The sequence below is a fragment of the Amphiura filiformis genome, chromosome 19, assembly GCF_039555335.1.
Source record: "Amphiura filiformis chromosome 19, Afil_fr2py, whole genome shotgun sequence".
Classification (NCBI taxonomy): Eukaryota; Metazoa; Echinodermata; class Ophiuroidea; order Amphilepidida; family Amphiuridae; genus Amphiura; species Amphiura filiformis.
Genome location: NC_092646.1, coordinates 21,433,569 through 21,445,257, shown reverse-complemented (window position 1 = coordinate 21,445,257; position 11,689 = coordinate 21,433,569). Strand labels below are relative to the sequence as shown.

At 37.7% G+C, this 11,689-nt stretch overlaps 1 pseudogene; it reads right to left on the bottom strand.

The window, feature by feature from the left end:
- Nucleotides 1–2,224: 2,224 nt before the first annotated feature.
- On the bottom strand, nucleotides 2,225–2,824 carry LOC140140436 (zinc transporter ZIP1 pseudogene; annotated as a pseudogene).
- Between the last annotated feature and the right edge of the window lie 8,865 nt (nucleotides 2,825–11,689).

Below are 11,689 nucleotides of genomic sequence, written 5' to 3'. Positions count from 1 at the left end.
TTTACTCCTGCGGAATACATACTCTATAGTATAGGCCCCCTGGTAGTTTAGACCTGCCGGGAGAACCTTGGATCTCTCTTAATGTCTTCTAGCTTCTTCTCTTTGATTTACTGCAGGTATAGCGGCTGGTGGTAAAGGAGGTGATGGAGATAATATTATACCAGGCGGGGTTCCAATTACCTATGCTTAACACATTCTCCACAGTTCAACCAATCAGAGTCAGGTCAGCAACCGGCCCGGGCAAGAATTTACGGAGCGGAATACCGTAGTGGTGATCCAGGGGCGATACACGATGTCACATCTCATGATACCCCATGCGTCATGTGTCAGAGTCGAATGGCTCGAGTACAAGTCTTCATGATGCCAGCAACTACAGAATGCCCTCCAAATTGGACCAGAGAATATGCTGGCTACATGGCTGCAGCAAGATGGAATCACCCACGCACCCAATATGTCTGCTTAGACCGGGACCCAGAAACCATACGTGGTACAAACACCCGTGATCCAATTTCGTATTTTTTTCATGTCGAAGTCGTTAGTTCTAGTGGTTTGCCCTCAGAATATGAAACTGGTCACGACTTGACTTGTGCTATTTGCACAATGTAAATAACATTATTTTTTTCTTTGAACAAGTTCATTTGGATTCAGTGTGAGATTCAACCGCTAACGTGGTTCTTTTTAACGCAAATCCAATGATTGTAAACTCAAATTGTCCATGTTGTCAGTAACGTTTCACCACTGCACTAATGTTTTCATCAGAATGGTCAGTCGGATGAAACCACTAGTGTATGTAAATTGTGAGTTCAACATCTTAATTTTTTATTGGATTTGCAGAACTTTATTTTAGTGGCAATGGTTTAATGTTTTGGAAAATTTCTACTGATATACGATATTAACATCGGCTTTAGAGGTTATAATTTTTTTGCCGGGATTTAATTCCGTACATTCGGACACACGTTTTGAACTTTGAGAGTGTCAATCTCTATATACTGAGCTTATGTGAGGCGATTCTTCTTATATGATTTTCACAATTTGTTTTCATGTATCCTTGTGAGAACCATTCCTGAGAGTTTGATCATAATAGGGTTGGAAACCAGTCCCTTCATTCAGAGACGCCAAAAGTCCAAATATGTATATTATAGGCCTATATATGGTGAACGTATAGTAGTTAAGTAAAGAGAACAAAAATTCATGGATAATCCTTCAAGTTTCAAAGCTTGGCATCTGGTCGAGGATTTTATACGCAAAGGATATAATAAATTCAAGTGTACTGTGGACTTTGCTGAACAGTGATCTTCGCAGGACAAGTAAGACTCCGTTATGAATATTAAATATACAAGTAGTTACAATGCCGAATATTTAATAGAAATTGATGATATTTATCTGTAGACTTGTTATCCTTTTCTGTATAGTGGTCAATACCATGAGGATTTGGTCGTACTTGCTGGTCTTTGTATGTCAATACATGGGGATTTGGTCGTACTTGCTGGTCTTTGTATGTCGTGCCCATGAGTCACGTGCGTATTTATTAAAGCGCATTTATAAATATAACCGAAGTACACTGACAGGTGACACCTTCCATTCCATTTATTGGCCTGATTTTACTTTATTTTACCGATTTTGATTGAAGTTTTATTTGAGTTTTGCACAGCCTACTATAAATCCCTAACTGCATATATTCTCCAACAACATTTTTGATAGCAGTGCTATATGTTAGAAATCCTACTTACGCGTGATATCCGCATACTGCCGAATACAAATTACTATAAACCGTGCCTACCCCCGGAATTTTGAGGTAGTGGGTCTTTTGGAGCTGCGAACCGGGCTGTGAACGAGCTAAATGGGGACTTTTGGAGCTGCGAACAGTCAAAATCTAGGGTCTTTCTTGGCTTTTTGGTTGTAAATCGCATGAAAAAGCCAGAAATATGAAGAATGAGCAATTTTGGGGTCTTTTAGAGCTGAAAAATCAAGGGTCTAATTTGGTCAAATATATACATATATATGGTCATTTGTGTTAAGTGCCCCCTCCCCCGGGTGGAATAGCGACTATGACAAAACGACTTAGCACTGCACATCAATAAAATCGAGAACGTTTCCCTCTAAAATCAGATGATACTAGTCAAAGGGTCGGTTTACAGGTATCCATGGTTCGTCAATATGAGAAACAAGGCGAATTATCATTACAATCAGACCAGTCCATTTTTGAATAAAATGTTAGTTATCATCATATCTCACTGTGGTCATGCGAACCGATAGTTTGTAGTGCTGCCATTAAACCAAATCCAAGCAAAGTAAAAAGTAGATTTAACGCTCCTTCACGTTTTTTATTACTGTGTAATTCTCGAGGTAAAATGTCAAAAAACACTACAAACAGGAATGTACCAGCTGCAATGCTCTGTAGCACTCCGTTTGCCAAATCAGCAGCTATATCAGCATCGCTGTTGCTGACTGCAATACCAATGGCTATTCCAGCAGGCGATATCACGGCTAAGACAATGACATAAAACAATATAATACACGAGATTATAGCCTGTTGTGTCATGCTTAGAGTGAAACTAAACGCAATGACTCCTTTGTGAATAGCAACTGCAAGGAGAGTCTTCAACACGTCTGTGGCTGATTTCTGCAAACCAATAGCGACTCCTTCAAATAGCGAATGTAAAGATAAGGCCAGGAAGAACAGCAAGGATCTTATAGTCAACGTCTTCCGAGTCAATACAAGTTCACTGGCAACGTGATCATGTGTCTGATGGGTTTGCAGAGGCGCGTTGTCGCTGCAAGAGTTCTCATAAGAAACAGAGAATTGTCCCAATGTGTCCACCATTGAATTTTGGGTGAGGGACGGCGTCCTTTCATCTGGCAAGATGCGCGAGATGTCATCTATGTTGTCATCATGTACTTCGTAGGTGGCGTTGATGGAATGATCATAAACTGGTTGCAAAGTTTGGTCTCCAGTGTCAGGTACGGTGTGATAAAAACAAAAAGCAATATGTTCTGTCCTATGAGAAAGAATCCTGTAGCAACAAGAAGTTGCGAAAGTGGGTAGTTTATATGAAGTCCGTTGTCTTCAAGAGCTCCATGTAACGCTTCACTTGCTCCAGGCATGAGATGGAGAAGAAGTGTAGCGAGGAATACTCCGCCAGCAAAGAGATTGGCAAGTTCTAGAATGCGTGTGATTGTGTTTGTACCAGCTCGTCTTAGACAGTTGACAAGACACAATGGTAGCATACCACATATGCAGGTGTCCAACAGGAGAATGCATAGTGACAGAATTTTGGCAGATGTCGTGTTCATTGTTAGCGATGATATCTAAGAACTGGTCGATTCATTTATATCTGTAGAAGATACAAAAAGCTAAAAATGTTGACATACAGTTATATCAGCACAGACATGTGATAGCGGAATTCTTTTTTAAAAAAACCCACCTTTTTCGCTTAAAAATCAAAACTGTGGCAGATTATGGGAAATCTTCCTTGGAAATCTTTAATTTTGGAAGTCACAGGAGAGTGGTTTTGAATAGATTGGAAATCGCAATCTCTCTATTATTTACAACATAACCCCTAACAGTAACTTACCATAAGAGTACGAGGACTATATGCACCCTTCACGTTTATCTTTCAGTTCCGGTTTCGAGTTTCGCTTATGCTGAAGTTCCTATTTTGGCTATTGGACTTCGGAACTTACTATACTTTCCAATTGGTTCAATTATTTACATAAACATTGGCAGATTAACAAAATAAATGACACCGTCGACTTTTTTTTATCTTTAGTCCAGATCGTTTCAAATAAATTTGGTAAGTTTTCCCAAAAGTGTTATCTTCAGAACAGCTGACAAAATAGCCTACACCAGATAATGATAAGTCCAGATAAGTCATTATAATTTGACACTCCTTTCATGACTGTCAATTCTTTTCTGACTTAAGTGTTCCAATATCTGTGCTCTGATAAGTATTTAAAGGATATAAGCTTATGTCATGTTTAAAGGAGAAGAACGATTAGAAAAATATTCAGACTATTTGAAGAACATACTATAATGATGTCTCTGGCAAAACTCATATTGACCATAAAAACGAATACATTAGCCGACTCTCAACACGTGATATTCAAAATTCCCGGGCGCCGAAATTGTCCACTTCTTAATAATGGATTTAGTTTATTCATCCCTTCACACATCTATAGCTATCTATGCACTTGTATCTACATCTCCAACGAAGTTGTCTTTTTCAATTTCAATGTGTACCTTTATATACTGATCAGTAAGGCAATTTTTGTTCATCTCACTAGTTTTTTCCATTTCGTTGGTGAAAATTCATAGGTTTAAGGGATGGGGTATGAACGTTTGGACAGTATTTATTGTGTGACATTAGAGCACATCATGTAGGTGGGATGAAAAGCCGACGATCAATTGAAAATTTTGATTTTTCGTATTGAAGATATGGATTTTTTTCCCAAAACACCAACAAAAATTAGGTCTTTTTGGGAAAAAATCCATATCTTCAATATGAAAGGTCAAAATTTTCAATTGATCGTCGGCTTTTCCTCCCAGCTACATACACTTTAAGACTATATCATTAAATTTACTTCGAGGACTGTTATATCTCCAAAATGTGAAAAATATCAAATTTTAATAATTTGTCATAAAATTTGTATTATATCGTGAATTTCATAAATTGAAAATTATTTGATATGAGAAAGACATTCTTCGTATTCAGAATGCAATTCGATAGGTCTGATGTGATCTCATGTCCCACAAAAAATGCTGTCGAAACGCTCATTCCAGTTCCCTTAATCATGTACTGCTAATAAAAAAATGGCAGAAAAATATCCATAATACATACATAATTTATTTTATGCTTAATATTTAACGTGATTTCTGACTCCAAGTAGCCATGAAAATATAAATAATTAATTATAAAAACAAGCGCGGATGATCCACCATAATTAATACGTTTGGATTAAACGTCAGATGATAGATATGTATGAGCGTTTGACTTCTGACCAATCAGGCGGATCGTTTTTTCATTGCCTAGCAAGAACAGTCCAGTTTATTTGTTAACTACAAGTCGCTAGTCATTAGCGACTGGAGTATAATTTCTACCGTAAAATGAATTGGAGTAATTAATAATAGTTCTTTTTATCATCAAAGGTCAGTCGTACTATTTAACGACAGGGTTTTATGTCAGTAAAACGTGAATCTTTTTCTCTCAGAACTTGCACAAATATGGAATACTTAACAACATTTCCAGAAGGATGCGATGATCCCCAGTTCCACTCCAACCTGACCAATTTGGTTTGGTATGCATACACTTGGATGTACTCCACCGCTGAGGTTCGAATCTTTACCATCGGCTTGCCCATAGCTCTTATCATCGGCACTCTTGGGAACGGTGCCTTCTTATACGCAGTGGCAAAAATACCACGACTTCATACCATTACTAACTATTACTTGGCAAACTTAGCTTTTGCTGATGTTGGTTTTATTGTAACATCAATAAGTACGTATCTTTACGCCTTTTACGATTCCCCAGTTCGGCATGACGTACCGTATGGCACTTTCATCGGTTGTTCCCTATCTTTTGGAATAGCAAATGTAATGTACTACGCTTCTCTTGGACTTGTGAGCTTAGTGACTCTTGAACGGTACTATGGTATTTGTTACCCGTTGCAACATCGTGCAATTGCGAGCAAAGGTCGCACGAAGAAACTTATAGGCATTACATGGATCATTGCGTGCATTTTAAGCGCCGGATCGCACGCTCAAATACAGTAAACTCATTCGGTATTGCACAATCTGGCCTCAAGTTCCCGATTTCATCGGATGGCCTCAAAAAAATGAATTCTGTGTCACCATCAGCGAGAAAGTGAATATAATAAGTAACTTGACAGAGACTATCCCATTCTTTGTTGCACTGATTTGGAATGGGTATATGTTCGCTAGAATCCTGTACAGTCTTGGCCATCGCGAAATGTTGACGAAAAAAGACGGAGAGGGAGATGAAGTAGACCTACAAAAGTATTTGCAGGTTGAAGCCGCTCGAGTACGCAATCAAGTAGCTCGTATGTTGGTTATCAATGGTACCTTATTCTTCATTTGTCAAGTATGGATCCGAACAAATACTCTGAACAATATTATATCGGGGATCTTCGGTAAACGGATCTATAAATCAGAGGAAACCTACGGAATTATGTTAGTCTTTGGACGATGCATGTTGTATACCTGAATTCCTCTCTCAATCCGTTTGTATACAACCTGATCAGTTCGTTTTATCGGGACGCTTTTAAGGAAGCCTTTTGTGGATGTTTTGTGAAGCTGAAGAAAACCCGGCCAGTTGCATCAATTCCAACTGCCAGTGCTAGTAGGCCGTAGTACAGGAATCTTTTTAAAACATGTAGTACCAGTAGGCTGTAGAAGTCACAAGGCCAAGGATCTTTAAGTTTTGTTTTAACCCAAGACATGCAAGAAAATGCAATGATCGGTTGGAACTCTTTTCTGAGACTAAAGCATCATTTGCGAGATAACAATAACTTTATATGAATTGCAGAGCTCCAAACATTATAATGAACGTCAGGATATATAGCAAAGTCTGGTTGTTTCTAGACGTGTGTTTGAAGGCCTATAATGTTCTAAATCAAATAAAAATCACAAGTCATAAGGTTCAGTACCAGTACAATGATCCTCGCAAAAACTTTGAAAACTTTGGATAGGAAATAGCTGCTGAGGATAAGTCCATTCGCGCAATCATTTACGATCTTGCACGATCTGGCCTCAAATTCCTGATTTCATTGGATGGCCTCAAACGGTGGAATTCGAGTTTTAACTATCTACTGAAGATAGCTTAATTTATTTGATGGCGTAATTTTTGTCTCCAGTGCTATCTAAAAAATAAATAAAAATTCCTTTAAAATGGAAATGGGCGTACCAAAGAAAGTGCGCATGATGTAGGGTATTGTAAATGTTTGACATCACAAGTATTGGAATTAATAATAGGAATGAGTAAACTTGGATAAACAAGCACGTGTAGTATTTTACGATTTGAAAAGGTTAAGTGTGATTAAAACGCAGTTTGTTGTATATTGCAAACACACCGGCCCTGTTTGCAGGCCTAAGTATCTGCACACAAGGGCCCCATTTTGCATAGGCCTACATATGAAAATGGGGATACAACTAACCTTGAATCACGGTAGACCTATCTCACCAGCACCCGACAACATGGATATGCAATTGTGATTTGTATTGAACCCCCTCAACGTAGAGTTGTAAATGTATATGTTATTTGCGCTGTCTGAATAAGCGTGTACATGTCTACGGTTGCAGGTGTGTCCACGTTTGCATAGGCTTAGGAACCGAGGTAGGGACTTGTGGGGGCTTAGCCCCCTCAATTTTGGTCTAGAAGAAAAGAAGAAAAGCTTGGGTTCAAAAGTTATATCCAATTAATTAAAACGCCCAGAAAACGTGTTGGGCCACTTTTCCCAGTTTGCGCACATCAAGTTTGAACTGCGTAGATATGCTTATCGTGCATTAAACATCAAAGAACTGACACAAAAGAATTATCGTTTTTCTTCATATAATTAACATAAACTTAATGATAATATGATCTTTCTTTAATATCTATAAATGAAATCATGAAATTTCTTTCAAATTATCTTATAAATAAAGCAATTTCTCATATCCTTGAGATATCGTTGGTAAAACTGAGAACAGTTTTTGCATCCATAAGTACAAAACAATAGGATTTTGAAATTAAGTTCAGCTTGGCTTCTAGCTGTTCTGGGGCGACCACTATTGCCAGCATTTCTGTTAACAAATTCCACATACTTCTGATAGTTATGTGTAATTGTATGCCTTGATGGAAGACATGAGTTTGGAAAATGAGCTATAAACAATCTTATGGTTTCTGTTTGACTCCATGTGCTACCGAATGTCAGAACCATAAAAATATGCTCTTCCAACGTGAATTGGTGTTGAAGTTGTTGAGCTGCAGCCACGATTTTTAGTAAATAAGGTTGTTATGTCAGTGATTAGTTGTGACTTTCAAAAACTCAATTCTATTAGGGAACAACCCAAAAGTTCGATGAAGCCCTATAAACGAAAGTCCTTTGGTTAGAAGGCTAACCCCTCCCCTCTAACGTAAGTGTCAAATATCGAAAATTTCAACCCGTATTCTTTGGGCACAGGACCGTCGATGGGTTGTGGAGGGGTGCGATATTGCTAGGATATTGATCACGTTTAAGAAACAATAATTCTATTTTATTTTGAAATATTTTTCTTCATAAAAAATAAGGACTTGCTGGATTTTCAAATACAGCTGCTTTAAAAAATGAACTTACAAGTTGCAGGTTGCGAGTACTGCACTCTATATTTATTTCAAATCATTTTGAAGCAACCACTGAAAAATGTCAATATCGTATTTCAGAAAATACTAAAATTTTACAATATATTAAATCCTTAAAAAAAGATCAACTTTGACCGATGTTTTAACTACTTTTTCACAAACGTAATCGGACTTTTTGACCATCTCCCTCCCTAACGAAAGTTGATAGGGCTTCATTGAACTTTTGGGTTGTTCCCTTATGTAATAATTTCTATCGCTTCTAATACCCCATTGTTTAAAACTACCTATCATAAGAGCATCGTCTATGGTTCCAACTCTATTCAGTCACTTTTGTAACAGTTTAGACAAAAGTGGCCCAAGCGGTTTTAAGACTAGATTACATAATTGGCCATATCTTCACTTTTATACCGTTGATTTTATTGAAACAAAGCTAAAGAAATTATCTTGATAGGCATACAAATATCAAACCACAACATAAGCGGCATACTTGTGTCATTCTATTTTCAAAATTGTACAAATTTTATTGTTACACCCTGTATACTACGGATGATAAGTTTAATTATGCATGTAATCATGACAATTATTGCTGTACAACACATATTGTAAGTTTGTTTTAACCCAAGACATGCAAGAAAATGCAATGATCAGTTGTAACTCTTTTCTGCGACTAAAGCATCATTTGCGAGATAACAATAACTTTATATGAATTGTAGAGCTCCAAACATTATAATGAACGTCAGGATATATAGCAAAGTCTGGGTGCTTCTAAATGTGTGTTTGAAGGCCTATATAATGTTCTAAATCAAATAAAAATATTATAGATCATAAGGTTCAGTACCAGTACAGTGATCCTCGCAAAAGCGTAACTTTAAAACTTTGGATAGGAATTTTAGCTGCGCAGGATAAGTCCATTCGCGCAATCATTTACGATCTTGCACGATCTGGGCTCAAATTCCTGATTTCATTGGATGGCCTCAAACGGTGGAATTCGAGTTTTAACTATCTACTGAAGATAAGCTTAATTTATTTGATGGCGCTATCTACTGAAGATAAGATATCGATTTATTTCGTTCAGCGGAAAGGGGGTCTTTTGGTGAGAGTAAAACAAAAAAGGGTCATATAAGGGGTCTTTTGGTGAGAATAAAACAAAAAAAGGGTCATTACTAGGAGTAGGACAATGGGGTCTAATGTGCCCTTCATACATCTATGCACTTGTACCTACATCTCCATTTTGAGTTTCGATACGGATGTATAATAAACTGAGCAGGTGAGCATTAAAGAGCGAATAAGCTCGCAACGTCTCCTTGGAGTCTTTGGAAGAGACACTCCCTCATTTCAAATATATAGTTTTGGTTTCTCTTTTGTTCAGAAACCAAAAATCAAGGGATTAAAAAGTAGAGCTGATCTGATCTGCAATCATAACACTATTATGCTGGGAGGACACAGTATAGGGTATATAACCAGAAGTATACAATAGCCTATTGTGCTAACATAATTATTATCATGATTGATATCGGAAATCTATCCCGCGGACGACAGTTGATGCTCTCTGTGGAAGGTAGGTGGCATATTACACTCACGAGTTCTAGGCCTAGAAATACATGCGCGTATACTGAAGGATGGGGTGGGGTGGGGGACTTTGTTTGTTTGTATGAAACATAAACGATGCACTTGGAGATGATTTGATTATGAATTAGTTTATTATCCCCGGGAAGCACAACCCATACCTCTTTAAGAGGGTGCTCCCCTCCCTATATAACCACCTCTTTCCTAAATTACCCCTTTCCACCTCCTCCTCCCCTACATTCGATATCTTCATCTCGAGCTCTCCTCCCCCTCCTCTTCACTTCCAATGCTCTCTCTCATATGTTTCTCTCTCTCCCGGCCCATATCCCCCTTGCCCTTCCCCCCCCCCCCCACACACACACACACACACCCCAATCTTCTCCCCTCTATCTTCTACTTTTTGCAGTAAAAATTGCTTCAGTAAAAGTCATTAGGTTATTAGAGGTCATATAATGGCCTTCCATCGATTCTGGTACATGGGATTAAGGACATGAATCGATTTTGTTTATAGCACCTATACAATTACAGTAGTGGCCCTTTTGTAAAATGCAAATATTTCGATGGTCTATATATTTTCACAGTGAAATCAGCTTAGGCTATTTCGTAGTCTCAAGCCAATGCTTTCAAACTAAATCAATGCTTTCAAATGTAGACTGTTTTGTTCGACTTCTCTGCTCGTGAATATTGCACTGCGAAATTTAAACATTTCTTTTGTATACTTAGATCAGGTAACTCGAAAATCCTGTAATTTTATTCGTCACACCACTTATAAGAAACTGAAACCAAAACCGAAACTACCTGTCACAAATGTTTAGTTTTAAACAAAAGGTAGAAACAAAGAGATCGATATCTTGTGATTCAAGTGGTTAGGCAGGACAATAGGAAACCACGTGACCAAAACCAAAACCAAAACTAAAACTATATATTTGAAATGAGGCAGTGTTTATGATTTTCCTTGGTTTACGTATTCGGCCTACGTGAGTGCTGCAGCTAGAGACTAACCTCACAGCAAACACATTCACAAAAGCTTTGACCATGTTATCAGAAAACATTTAAATGTTGGGTTATATAAAACGTTTCCAGAACATTTAAACACTTTTTTTTTGAAAACGTGATGCAAAACATCATAACGTGATGTTTTCTATAAGTGTTGACAAAATATTTATAATTATAACCCGACATTTAAATGTTTATTAAACATTTTGACCAAAACCATACCACGCTTATAACGTGTTCATAACGTTTTAAACACATATTTGTGTTTGCCGAGTTTTCATGGTACACCTTTCGTTAATTTCGTGACACGACTTAAAACTATACCAGTTTACGCATCTAAAAGCTATTATAATAGTGCCCTATGCCAAGCCCAAAAGGTTTCTGTGCACCTTGCAGATTATTGCTTACAACTGTGGCCACAATCATTCCATAAACCATTCAACAACTCAGCAAATTGCAACTAAAATGCGCAGACCCTAGCCATACCAACGTAACCTAGCCATCGCAGCCAGGATCAGCTCCCGAGTTTCGTAAACGTGTTACCTCTTTCTTTTTGAGGTTTCAAATTACAAAGAACTTTTAATACTAGAGTAACATCTATACGTTTGGATTGTGGTAGCCTATATATAGAGGCAGCTTTGTGTTTCAAAATGAGTTATGGCAGGACTATTAAAGTAGTCGTTTTGCCAGTTCGTTTCTCTTTATTGAGTATTATAACAGTGTCAGTATTTATGTCCCGCTTGTCCTGTCATATTTATGGAACTGCAACCCCAATAATATGATTGAGATGAATC